Source organism: Acomys minous (assembly GCF_964271855.1).
Source record: "Acomys minous genome assembly, chromosome: 7".
NCBI lineage: Eukaryota > Metazoa > Chordata > Mammalia > Rodentia > Muridae > Acomys > Acomys minous.
Window position 1 is genome coordinate 104,345,026 of NC_140488.1, and position 13,128 is coordinate 104,358,153.

The 13,128-nt window shown below is 42.0% G+C and overlaps 1 protein-coding gene across 5 annotated transcripts in view; it reads left to right on the top strand.

Moving 5' to 3' along the window:
- The window catches only part of LOC311602305 (protein FAM156A/FAM156B-like), a 152,931-nt gene that overhangs the window by 36,977 nt on the left and 102,826 nt on the right, over nt 1–13,128 (top strand). For 2 of the 5 annotated variants that reach the window (XR_014780720.1, XR_014780721.1), the window contains exon 6: nt 2,966–3,312. The exons of the other annotated variants lie outside the window; for them this stretch is intronic. The gene's annotated coding sequence lies outside the window, so the exon portion shown is untranslated. The remainder of the gene's footprint in view (nt 1–2,965; nt 3,313–13,128) is intronic. 5 annotated transcript variants of the gene reach the window in all.

Here is a 13,128-nt window from a genome sequence, read left to right on the forward strand (position 1 = left end):
AAGTGCCCATTTCTCCAATGCTCACTGTCCAGGCTCAAAGTGGCCTTGAATTAAAGCCCCAATTCTTATCAGGTGCCTTTCATGTTTTCATTACCTGTGGTATGTGTGTTAGGCTACATGGCTCGGAATCTCCGCCCTCTCAACCCAATAGGAGAATGAAATGCCGTTTTTTCTTTGAAACTGAGGGTTTTCCCCTTTAGTATATCATGGTTGCCTATGGCCTGATGCTTTTAACTCTCTAAATAAAACTCCTCTAAAGGGTAGTAAGTCATCTTGGCTTTCTTTCTCCCAAACCTAAGACATCTTTTTAAATTGTCTAATAGAACTATAGACACAGAATTCAAGTTCCTTTGTTTGAGAACATTTGCCAGTGTCTGTGTCATTGCAGCGTGCACATATCTTTGAGTTTGTAATTTGCTAGATGGAGAAGTGATTGTTTTTTGTTTTTTGTTTTTTGTTTTTTGTTTTTTGAGACAGGGTTTCTCTGTGTAGTCCTGGCTGTCTACAGAGTGAGTTCCAGGACAGCCAAGGCTATGTAGAGAAACCCTGTCTTGAAAAACAAAACAAAAACAAACAAACCCCAAAAAGACAGACTCAAAAATGCAAGATAAAAGTGGTTTTTGCTTTGTTTTGCCTTTGACAATATGGGGCCCTGGCTCAGAACAAACCCTCAGCTCTAAGATTTCAAGAAGGGACTGAGCAGACAGATTCCCCTTTTTAAAACCACTAACAGGTGGAAAGGTGAGGCCTACCCTTGGCCATGTGCTCTGGTGTTTCTTTCATTTTGAAGCTTGCCAGCTTTTATTCTTAAAAGGATACACTCAGTTTTAGCTATGATTTTTTTTTTTTTTAGTAGAAAAGAACACAGACTTCGGAATCCAATTTTAGGGTGAGTTAGGAATTCCCCTCCAGCTTCTAATGCTGTAACAAAGGAACACAATTTAAGGTCCTAGGAGCATTTACATATAGACAAATACCCAGTATCCTATTTGGTAAAGTTATCTCATTAAAAATACATAAACCTGAAATACAAGGACTCAAATTTCTCTAGAGGTTAGTTTTCAGTGACTCTGTATATGTAGTTTGTATGCTCCAGTATGGTTTAGGTAGGACATGGGTTATACTGTGCACTAAAGTGGCAGCAATAAATTAGCATTATCTTTTAACCATTTATTTATTTTTGAGGCAAGGTCTCACTGTAGTTCTGGCTAGCTTGAAACTTGCTGTATAGACCAAGCCAGCCTTAAATTCACTGAGATTCATCTGCTTCTCAAGTGCTGGGATTAAAGACATACACCATTACACTTGGCTAAGACATTAGGCTTTAAAAGATGAAAGTTTTGTTCACAAATAATCTCTTTTTAGTTACTTATTTAGTCATCTTTTTATAGATACAGTTTCTCTGTGTAGCCCTGACTGTATAATACGCTGGCCTTGAACTCACAGAGAGATGCCTGCCTTTGCCTCCCAAGTGCTAGGATTAAAGGCGTCCCACCACATCCCGGTTTACAAGTAATATCTCTTTTTTAAAGTTTTACCTTTAATTTATATATTCATTTTACAGCCAGACTGTAGCCCCCTCCCTCCTCTTCTCCCAGTCCCTCCCGCCCACTCTCTTCTGCCCCCCCCCTTGTTCTCAGAAAGAGGGAGCGACCCCACCCCTCCCAGCTCATCAAGTCCCATCAGGACAAATAATCTCTTGAGGGAAGGGTTGCATTAGTGTTTTACAGTGCTGCAGACATTTAGATATGTTACTTTCTGGTTGGCGATACGGACAAAGAAGGCCAAGGTTACTCATTTTCTGACTTCCTTTTTACTCTCATTTCACTTTCTTGTCTGGGGCACTAAGAAGAGGAAAATCTAGAGATCATGTAGAACAATGGGTTTCATACAGTTGACATGAGAGCCACAGCTCTCAACGTAAAGGGGATAAGAGACAGTTTCTTCTGGAGCCATTTTGAGTGACCTTGGCCCAGAACACAGAATTAGGTCACCGGAATGACAATGCCTAGTTCCAAAGTGGAAGCAGTTTCAGAGGTGGTTTGTTTTTGGCTTGTTTGTTTGGTTTTTAAAAAAATAGTTTTACAGAACAAAGAAAGTCCTATATCAAGGCAAGTTTAAAATATATTGGTAAACCAGAGAGGTATATACAGCAAGGTGGGATGAGCTGTTCTAGATGTCTACGATGCCATCTGATGACGTTCTTAGCCCTGGGATTGGCAGAGCCTGTATTCTGCTAATAGCTTCTAAGAGGTTTTTATTTGTTATCATAAGATATTAGTTCTAAGTAAATACCTTCGAAGAGATTTTTATTTATTATCACAAGATGTTTGTTCTAAGTTAATAGCTTTGAAGAGGTTTTTATTTATTATCACAAGGTGTTAGTTCAGATTCAGAGTGTGGCAAGGAAGGCTAAAAGTAGCTCAAGATGAAGCAGTTAACCTCTGAACCTGCATAGTTCTAATCTCGATAATGCTGAAGTCCCATTTGCTCCACCAGTCTCTGCAGACATAAACACCACCAGGCACAACTTCTTTTCAGGAATTTTAATCACAATACTCTTTGTTTAAATAAAAAGAAACTTTGGAGTAAAAAAAAGTGCAGTGCAAGGAAGGGTTGCTAGGCTACATGCAGGGATCTCTACTGCCTGGATGCAACTCCAACTGGCTTCTAGTCATTACAGTTGAGGACATGACCTGCCCAGAGAACTAAGAGGCTTTACTCCAGGAAAATAACAAAGGCTGACATAGAAATGACTGTTCAAAATATTCCTTCTTTTGGTAAAGGGTGTGACCCACCCTCCTATCCCCACAGTGTTTTTAGGGTACAGGTAAAATCGTCCAAAAAGGCTTTGAGATCCGAGTGGTAAGGGCCGTGAGGAAGACAGTGATTCAAAGCTGGACTGAGTGAGAGGAGCGCGTCCTGAAAACCTGTCTCCAGTTTTGAAAAGCTGTCTCATTTGCAGGTCATCAGCTCCATTCCTAGGCCTATATTAAGAACTTTGGGCGGCACATCCGGCCAAGTCTTAGAGAGACTGGCAGCGGCGTCAACGGCACCATTGCGCATGCTCAAAAATCAGCCAATCCCAGACCACGCTTGACAGCTTCCTTCCGGCCGGGGCGGGACTTCGGCTGATGTTTCGCTAGGGCGCGGATGGGCATACAGGCTTTCATCGGGGATACGGTTCGCCGTGCTTTCTTAGGCAAGTACGAGTGACTTTGGCAGTCTTCTCCGTTCCGATGACCTTCCCGAGCCTTCATTTCTACAGCTGTTGACTGAAGAGAAGCAGAAAAAAAAATTTGTCCGGTGCGGGTGAGTTTTAGTTTCTGTTGCCGCTAGATGGCAGTATTAACGCGCTTTTGTAATCTTGCCCACTCCACCCCGCCCTTTTTGCTTTAAAAAAATCCCTAGTCCTTCTAAATTATGCTTCCTCCATCCGGTTTTCTTCTTCTTCTTTTTTTTTTTTTTTTTTTTTTTTTTTGGCTTGCCAGTGGACAAAGGCCTTGGCTTTTGAAAATTGGCGCGCGTTTTCTTTTTCCTTCTGTAGGGCAGCCTAGACACTCCTGCTACTTGTATTTTGGCTCCCCCGAAAGTAATTCTTTTAACTTGGATTTAGGATCTTTATAAACATCCTTGTTCTTTCATTTAACCATTTGCTGTGGGTAATGAAAAGCAGTTCTTACCCATGTCGTTATCATCCTGTGCTCCCTATTCATAGTTTATGATACTTGATTCACGGATTTTTTTTCTTCCCATCCATATGGGTATATTTTAAACACAGATGAGTATTTGCCTTATTGGTTTAACAGCCTAAAAAAATTGAAATCACATTGAACCTTCCTACAAGGTCTGTGTGTTACTTAATTATTTGAAAAAGGCAGGAGCTGCTTTGAGAGATGGCTGAGCAGTCAAAAGCTGTTGCAGATCACCCTGCCTAGCACACACCTTGGCTCCAGAAGGTCTGATGCCTCTGGCCTCTATGAGCACCTGCACACACAAACACACACACAACTAAAAAGTGATAGAAATGAACCTTAAAATGACAAAAAGACTTGAACCTTTTTTTCCAAAAGTGACAGAATCGTGTAATAACTAATTTATCTCTTTATGTCAATGTCATGTATCATAAGCTGTTGTGCCTAGGATTGTGCCGTACTTGGCTTTGCTTTCTGCTTGTTCACCGTTGTAATTTCAGCTCAGCACCCATCAGAACACCTGTGTGTTCTCAACCTCGGTATCTGTTGAACAAATGACCTGATTTCTTGAAAAGTACCTGATTTCTGCAGGGTACCCTTCTCTATACATACAATGTGACTGAGTTAGATCAGGCCTAGTGCTGCAGGCCTGCTATACAGGCCTATAGTCAAGCCACTGGAGAGACTGAGGTAGGAAGGGCCGCAGTGCAAGGCCTGCCTGTGCTACAGAGTGAGTTGACGGCCAGCTAGGCCTGTTTAGTCAGACTGTCCTGAAATGTGAAGAAAGAGTCAAGAGAGCTGGAGATACTGTCCCCTGGTAGGCCGGTGCCTAGCATGGATGTCAGCCTTGTATTAGATGCAGCAAAGCATTTTTACAAAGCAAGCCTGTGATTAGACAGTGATGGACCAGTGATGTTGGCAAATTTTGGTACTCCCTTTGCTCATCTGGATACCCTTGGTTACTGTGCCTATATCTGTGTACCACAGTTTTCATAAAGCAAGAGTGCTAGCAGAACCTGCTTCAGAGGGTGCTGGCCCACAGAGGTCAGCAGGCTTTTAGCTTGTGTCCTTCTTAAGTTTTATGTTTCTTTGAGCAGGTTCTCCATTAGCCCAGAGTAGCCTGGAAGTGGCTGTTTAGTCTACCTGAGATGACCAGCGCTACCAATCCTCCTGTGTCCACATCTGCAAGTGAGGGAGGGCAGTGCAAAGGAGGAAAGCATTTCAGTATATTTCTTAAAGGTAATTCCTTTCTAAATCAAAAAGAAAATTTTTGTGCCGACAGATATTGCCAACTATCCCCACTGCACTTTCAGAAGTAGATTAGATCCAAAGGCCAAACGATGCATTCACTCTTGGAAGAAAGTGTCAGTACTCATCCTATGAGGATTCTTGTTTACCATGCCTTTACTATGATTTTTAATAACAGATTGTTGTAAGTATTAGAAGCTAGTATTTAATACAAATAATAGCCATTACCATATATTGTCTTAACTCTAAAATGTTTAATAATATTTGTGCTTATATGTAACTAATACATGTTTACATAATAATAATTCTTAAATATATATTATTATTAATATTATTGTGGTCCTGGGGATTGAACCTAGGACCTTATACATGCCACTGAGCCCAAGTCCTAATTCTTTTTTATTTTTAAAATTTTTTTAGTTTTTTGTTTTTTGTTTTTGTTTTTTTTTTTCCAGAAAGGATTTCTCTGTGGAGCCATGGGTGTCCTGGAACTTGCTCTGTAGACCAGGCTGGCCTTGAACTCAGAGATTCACCTGCCTCTGCTTCCCCTGTGCTGGGGCTAAAGGTATGCACCACTACTTCCCAGCTCCAAGCAAGTTTTAAAGGTAGCTATATTATTAATTTTAATAGTTACACATATAGAAATTAGCTACCATCGGTTACTGTGTTACAAATTCTTCCTCCTCTTCTTTTTTGAAAGTGAATTATGTCAATTTATTAACAGGTAGGCAGTTTTTTCCATAGGAGGTAAAGTTTATTTAAAATGTTTCACAAATTTGAATGTCATTTTTATGTACAGAACTTAGCCATACAGCTGTATTGCTCCAATTTTAAAATATATGCTGCTGAAGCAAGCACTGCTTTGCAAATCCTTGACTTTTTTTTTAACTTTGCAGTTATGTTTGTCATTTCAGATGTATAATTTTCTTTTTCTTTTCTTTCTTTCCTTGTTTCTTTTTTTTTTTTTTCCTGAGACAGAGTTTCTACCTGTAGCCTTGGCTGTCCCAAACTTGCTTTGTAGACCAGGCTGGCCTCAAAGTCACAGAGATTGACCTGCCTTTGTCCCCTGAGTGCTGGGATTAAAGGTGTGCACCGCCACACCTGGATATAATTTTTTTTATAACCAAATTTATTGATCTTTTGCCCCAGTGCTGGGATAATATCTGGTGCTTACACTATGCAAGGTGAGTGTCTAACCACTGAGCATACCCTCAGCACTCACCCCGTTTTTAGGGATTTAGTCCTGGGTAAAAAGGTGAAAGGATTCCCCCCCCCCCCCACTACTTGCCTCCTCTGTCACTTATTTTAATCTTTATTCTTCTTTTGAGTGTCTACTTATTCTGCCTAAACTCCCCTTTAAAATGCCTTGAAGATCTTAAAAAGGAAAAAGAGAAGGAAAGAAATAAGAAAACCCCCAGTAACTGTATAGGAATGCCTACCCTGAAGTAGTTGGCGATTTTTGAGAGGACGTCCCAATTCGGTGTTCTTAGATAATCTCCTTACGTTTGTCTTTGTCTTTTTCTCTTCTCAGAAGTGTCAGACCTATCTGATTCTGGTTCAGTAAGTTGCCCAAGCATGAGCATTGTTTTTAGCTCCATGGTAGTACAGATGGCCACTGTGGAGACAGGCCTGTACCTCAGAGTGGATGGAAGGGAAGGCCAGGAGTTGCTGCTGAAGAGACCTGTGGGAGATGACGGAGCTTTTGCTGATAAGCAGGTGACAGTAGTGACTTCACTAGTCAGCTTTGTTTTGCCATTCCCCTAGAGCTGCGGGGCTCCACCTGCTTTCCCTGTCCTTTGACAGCTTGACTTCATTGCTTCCTCCAAAGGGAACCCTGACTAAAAGCAACATAGGGAAGAAAAAGCATTTCCTTGGCTTACAATTTGAAGGTGACGTTTGTTATAGTCCAGGCAGGAAGTTAATCACCACATTCACAGTCGAAAGCAAAGAGAGAATAACCATGGATCCTGTGCTTGCTCTTATACAACCCTAGGTAGCTGGCTAGGGAATGGTGCTACTTCTAGTGGGCTGGGTCTTCCCAGCTCAATCAACACTCGAAACACTCCTAAAGATAAGCTCACAGATCAACCTTATCTAGATAACTCCTTATTGAGAGGCTCTTCCCAGGTGATTGGTGGTAGGGTATGGCAAGTTAACAGTTAAAACTATCCATCACAGTACTATAAACTGAGTTTACATTTTTAACTTTCTTTTCTCTCTCTCTCTCTTTCTTTCTTTCTTTCTTTCTTTTTTTTTTTTAAAGGTTTTTGTGACAGGGTTTCTCTTTGTAATAGCCATAGTTGTCCTGGACTCAGTTTGTAGACCAGGCTGGCCTTGAACTCAGAGATCCACCTGCGTGGGATCAAAGGCGTGTGCCACCACACTGAGCTAAAATTTTAATTTTGTAATCGTTTGTTGCCAGTAAGTTCTAGTTTTTGGGTTTTGGTGTTTTTGTTTGTTTGTTTGTTTGTTTGTTTTTTGGTATGCCACTACTCACATTTTCAAAGAGAGATACATTTACTTCTGTACGAAGATATCATATAAGATCTAAGTATTTTAAAATGAGGACATTGGGGCATGGAACACTACTCAATAGGAGATAGTGGCCTAGCATGTGCAAAGGCCTAGGCTTACCTCTAACAAACAAAACTCAAATCGTAAGTAAATAAATAACGGTGAAGATAAAGGTTCTCTTGGATCAATCCAGCAACCGTAAACTTCTAACTCACCTCTTAGTATTTGGTACCTAGTATTACTGGAGTTGTTACGGTCAGAGCCTGGATGCTCACAGCCACAAGCTATGTTTTGTCACCAGTGAGAAACAGAGAAAAGACATTTATTTTATGTGGGCACACTGGGAAGAGTTCCAGAGCTCTAGTGATGCCCTTCTGCCCATGGCCACTTTCAGGGTTCTGATGTGACGTTTAGGCTTATAAAGAAGGCAGGAGGCCCTACAGCCTGGTTAAGATGTGGCCTCATTCCCTTTGGCATATCATCAGCAAATCTCTCTTGCAGGGTAATCTGTTGTCAGAACCATGGGAAATCCATCCCTGCTATTCAGGTTTCTCTTCTGTCTTGCACCAGGCTCTTTAGCCTTTTCTTTGCCTGAGGATGAGATTATTGAGGAAAATTTAGTTTCTCAACAGCTGACCTCCCTTATGTGGCCTTCTCTTTGCTCTAGAGCACTGGCTTCTCAACTTGTGGGTCTTAACCTCTTTGAGGGTGGGATGCCCTAGTCACAGAGGTTGTCTAAGACCATCAGAAAACTCAGATATTGACATTATGATTCATAGCAGTAGCGAACTTAACAGGAAGTAGCAGTGAAAATCCTTTTATGATTGGGAGTCACTACAACATGGGGAAATTAGTTGTGTTAAAGAGTTGTAGCATCAGAAAGGTTGACACCACTGCCCCAGAGAAATTTCATCTTGCCTCCCCTGTGGAGTTAGCTGGTTTCACCATCCTTTGTGTGCTTCAGCTGCATATGATATTTAATAATTCACTACTTTTTCTCCATTAATATTGTGGTACCTGGGCCTAGGGTGGGTATGAACCACCCCTCCAAAGTAAGGTTTCAGACAGGGACAGAGCACAAGGCCTTGAGGACCATTGTCAAAAGCAAAGTTCAGCCAGGTGGCCTGGTGTTTTCCTTGTCATACATATGACTGTGTTAATCTGTGGCCCACTGCCCTTCACCAGTAACTTCCTCCTGCTGCTGGCCTGTCTTCATCCCAGCTAGCAGCCTTTCTGCTTTGAAAACAAAGCCTTCTGTAACCCAACAACACAACTTCATGTGCCAGTAGTAGTTAAATATAGGGAAGTATGATGTGCTCTTTGGTAGAGTTTTCCCATGAGGGTATCACTCGTTTGAAATAAAAGACCTCAGGTGTGTAGTTGTTAGTGCTGCCAGGAGGAAGAAAGAACGAAAGGGTGCTGTGTGGCCATGGAGAGCCAGGGCTGGCCCTGTCAGTGTCCTCTGAGAAGAATGCTGTCTTCAGTCCATGCTTCTGCAACGCCAGCTCCCCTAGTGGGCTGCTCACTTTATTTCTCCCCCTTTTTTAAAACAGAGGGAACACTGGCCTAAGGAAAGACAGACAGATGGGACAGAAAGAAATTTGGTCCAAGAACTGCCTTTCAGAAAATCATGTCTGCCTATGATAGTGTTTAAAGTGAAAGCTTGTTTTGGTAAAGTATATGGCTTGGTGTGTCCCCCCCTCCCCCCCCCCCCCCCCCGTTATGTAGGAATAGAAGGTAAATAATTAAGAAAGCTTACAGTTTTCTTATCTTTGTCCAGGAGCTCAGTACATTCAGGTATATCGTGGGCACCGACCTGTCCATTCCCGACCTTGACAGAAAGGCAGTCTTTCCTGCTGCCTAGGGCATGTCAAAGAGCAGGTATACTAAAGAGAAGCAAGAGGTTTCTTGAAGAGGAGGGTCCAGTGGCCTCCTGCTCTGTGGCCTTGGCTCTGTGGTAGGTAGGGTAAGGAGCAAGAGAACGACAGTGAGTGCTCCTCCTGAAGAATGAGTCCCAAGGCTGCTTGAGTGGGACAGGTGTCCAAAGGACCAGTATAGGATGGTGGGTGGGGCAGCTCTTCCAGGACATCAGCAGTCCCATCCCTCAGCCCACTGGCAACTACAACACTGGGAAAGTGTGTCTTGGTGTGCCCCAATGGGAGAGTTGAAGAGGCCTCACTGCTGTCTCTGCACAGCCTCAAAGCCTGCTAATTCTTGGTGAGGTGAATCAAGAACTTTCAGTTTCTACAGTTCCAAGGGCCACAGCAAGAAAGGTTTTTATGGTGTGGGTCATGTTCTGTGGGTCCACCTGGCAAAAGAAGAATGCTTTTTGTAAAAATTTTGGCTATCTCAAGATATCATTGCTAGTGATCCAGCTTTAAAGCAAGCAGTTCTTTTGAAGTGTGCCAGTTAATTGCTGTGACCCTCAGGTGGCAGTATTGCTCTAGGATGCTACTGAGTGCGTAGCTGTACCCACCCTTCGTGCTTAGAAAAAAAGGGGGGGTGGGGAGTTGGACTTTTTGCCTGTTGGGCTTCTGGGATCAATTTGCTGCCTTCTGGAGGTTCCCTCCCAACAATTCAGGATATGTGGAAGTGAATGTTTTGCTTTTTAAGTTGCTATTTCTCCTGTGGGGCTTTCTAGGCACAGGCTTCTTAATGTTTATTCTCTGAAAAGTCTGGTCATTGTTTCCCTTACTTGTCCTCCGTCCTGGGGACCTTTGTGGGCACATTCTTGCAATAAAGACTAAATTTCATCTCAGTCTAGAAATTTCTGTAAACTCTAATGAAAACAGTCCTTACTATAATTTCATCACCCTGAGGGCATCATTATTTATATTTTGTGGTAATTGCCTTGTAGGTTTTCTCCTCCATAAAGGTACAATTTAAACATATAGAGATTCATATTTGCTGTGGTGCTCTTAAACTTTTTACAAAACACACATCTCAACTTAAACCACAGTTTTCATCTTAAAGGAAATAAGAGATAGTTTATTTTTTATCCATTTTGCCCCACCACGACCCAGCAACACAGATTTAGGTTACGCCAAATGTCGTGTTCCATATGGAAGCAATATCATGGAGTTTTATAGTTTTAGAGAATAAAGAATGAATCAAAGGCAAATTTAAAATGCTTTGGAGGATGCATCAAAGCTATGCTTAAATGAGGGAAACTTCCCTATAGGCCCAAGATGTAGCTAAGCTTTTGGGTGGCGGAAGCTAGTGGTCTGCTAGGATAATAGATCCCGAAAGGTTACTGTTGGTTACAGTTGTTCCAATGTAGAGGTGCAAGGAGTGGCTGGCTATAACTAGCCAGCATAAGGTAGTGAGCCTCTGGCCCTGCAGCATCCCTCTCTCTCTGCGCTTCTCTGCAGTTCTAACGAGCCAGTCTTTGCAGGCGCAGCTTCTTTCCAGGAGTTTTCTTTCGCACATGCGCCTGCGCCTGTGTATACACACACACACACTTATGTGCTTGTGATCATTACAGTAAACCTCATTTACATGTAAGCAAGGGCTCAGTAAACCACCAAGATGGCCACTCTACGGTCAGGTGAAAAGTTTGTGATTTTTGTTTTCATAGCTAAGACACAGAGAATAGTCAAAAGGCATTTGCGAGGGCGGGGGGCAGGGGTTGTCTACCATGGGTACCTCTCCAGGACAGGAAAAACAGGGAGAGGATCAGATAGACAGTTGTCAGGGTTATGTGATAGCAAAAGTGGGGGCAGCGTCCTGCCGGTTGTAAGGGCTTAAGATTATAAGGAGGGCAGGTTAGCTGAAACAGCCTGGGAGCTAGCTTGGGTCAAGGGTCTACTGGAGGCTTATTAGAGTTAATAGACACCTAGTTTCCCTTCCAGAGGTTGGGGGACTGTAGGAGTGGAGAAGAAATGCACTTTTCAAGATTTCTGAGGGATGGTGAGTATTCACTGAGTCAGAATCCAGCCTGAGCTGAGCGCAGACTCCCCTTTGAGGGGCTGGGAACTGACACATGTACTAATTTAATTACCACTCTCATATTCAACATGAATCACCTTGACCAAATAATTACCGAAAAAGGTATGACATTTTCCTACATAAAACCTTGTTCCTAATGACATGGTTCTATTAGTTTTCTTTCTTTTGTTCCCCATTGTTTTCTCTTCACACCAAAAAAAAAGTCCAGAAATGTGCCTTCAATGTGCATATATTGTTCAATATGTATATAAGTGATGATATCTTCATAGTAATTTTTAGAAGACTATATTTTAAAGATTTGTTTTTAATTGTGTGTGTGTTCACGAGTGCCTGAGTGCTGGGTATATATGGACACATGTGCAGGTGCCCTCAGAGGTAAGAGGCATCTGATCCCCTGGGGCTGGAGTAACAGGCTGTTGTGAGCCACCAAACATGGGTACTGGGAACTGAACTTGGGCCCTCTGCAAGAACATTACTTTCTCAACTGCTGAGCCATCATGCCAGCTTTAAAAAAAATTATTTATAACTTTGTAGTACTCAATAGTGTTTGAACACTTACTTAACATGGCTTTTCTATCCACTTACCACTTCGTTCTTAGTTATGAATATGTTATTATACTGAAATCTTTTGTGCCTGGAGAGATGTCTCAGTATTTAAGAGCACTTGTTACTTTTGTAGAGGACCCAGGTTTGGGTCCCAGCACTCACATGGTGACTCAAAAACATGCATAACTTTAATTTCAGGGGATCCAATTCCCTTGATCCTTCCTTGCCTCGTCTGACCTCCATGGGCACCAGGCCCACACGTGGTACATAGACATACATTCAGGCTAAACATTCACACGCATACAAATAATTCTTTAAAAGTTTAAACGTAAAATGGGTTACCTGTGCCTTTAGGAACAGGAAAGTGTTCTGCAAAGCCATGTACAATGTAAGAGTATAAGAAATCGGGGCATCATTGCCTTCTTTGCGGTGTCTGCAGACTCGTGATGATTGACTTCACATCAGTATGGCCTGTTTCCCACCAGCACAGCTCGTCATTAGATGATATTAGCACCTGATTCAGGAAGTAAAGGTTCTTTGCTTATGTCTTGCCAATGCTATGTGTCCTGTTATTGTTTCTCATACTTGTTAAAATGTAGAGTAGACACATCTTCTAAAAATTGAGACTGATAAAATGTACCTTATTTATTTTTTTAAAGGCATTTATTTATTATGTATATGAGTATGCTGTCGTCATGTACACCAGAAGAGGGCATCTTATCATAGTACACATGGTTGTGAGCCACCATGTGGGTGCTGGGAATTGAACTCAAGACCTGGAAGAACATCCAGTGCTCGTAACCACTGAGCCATCTCTCCAGCCCATGTACCTTATTTAAAGAAAAAAAAAAAAAGAAGATAGTTTTATATAGCCCAAGCTAGCTGTAGCTGAGAATGATCTGATCTTTCTGTCTCCACCTCAATGCTGGGATAACAGCTATGGCTTCAGTTTATATGTGGCTTGGAGTGGAGCCAAGGACTTTGTGGATGCCAGGCAAGCTTCCTGCCAACTATTAAATGATCCTCAGCCCCAAATATACTCTTTAAATGTCGTAGCTTATATGTGAGATATATATCAAGCGTCCCCTTTCTGCTTTCTAATAGAAAAAGAACAGTGCCATTTGGAGAAAAATCCAAAAATGAAATGTGAACCAGGAAAGCACATTTATATACTTTT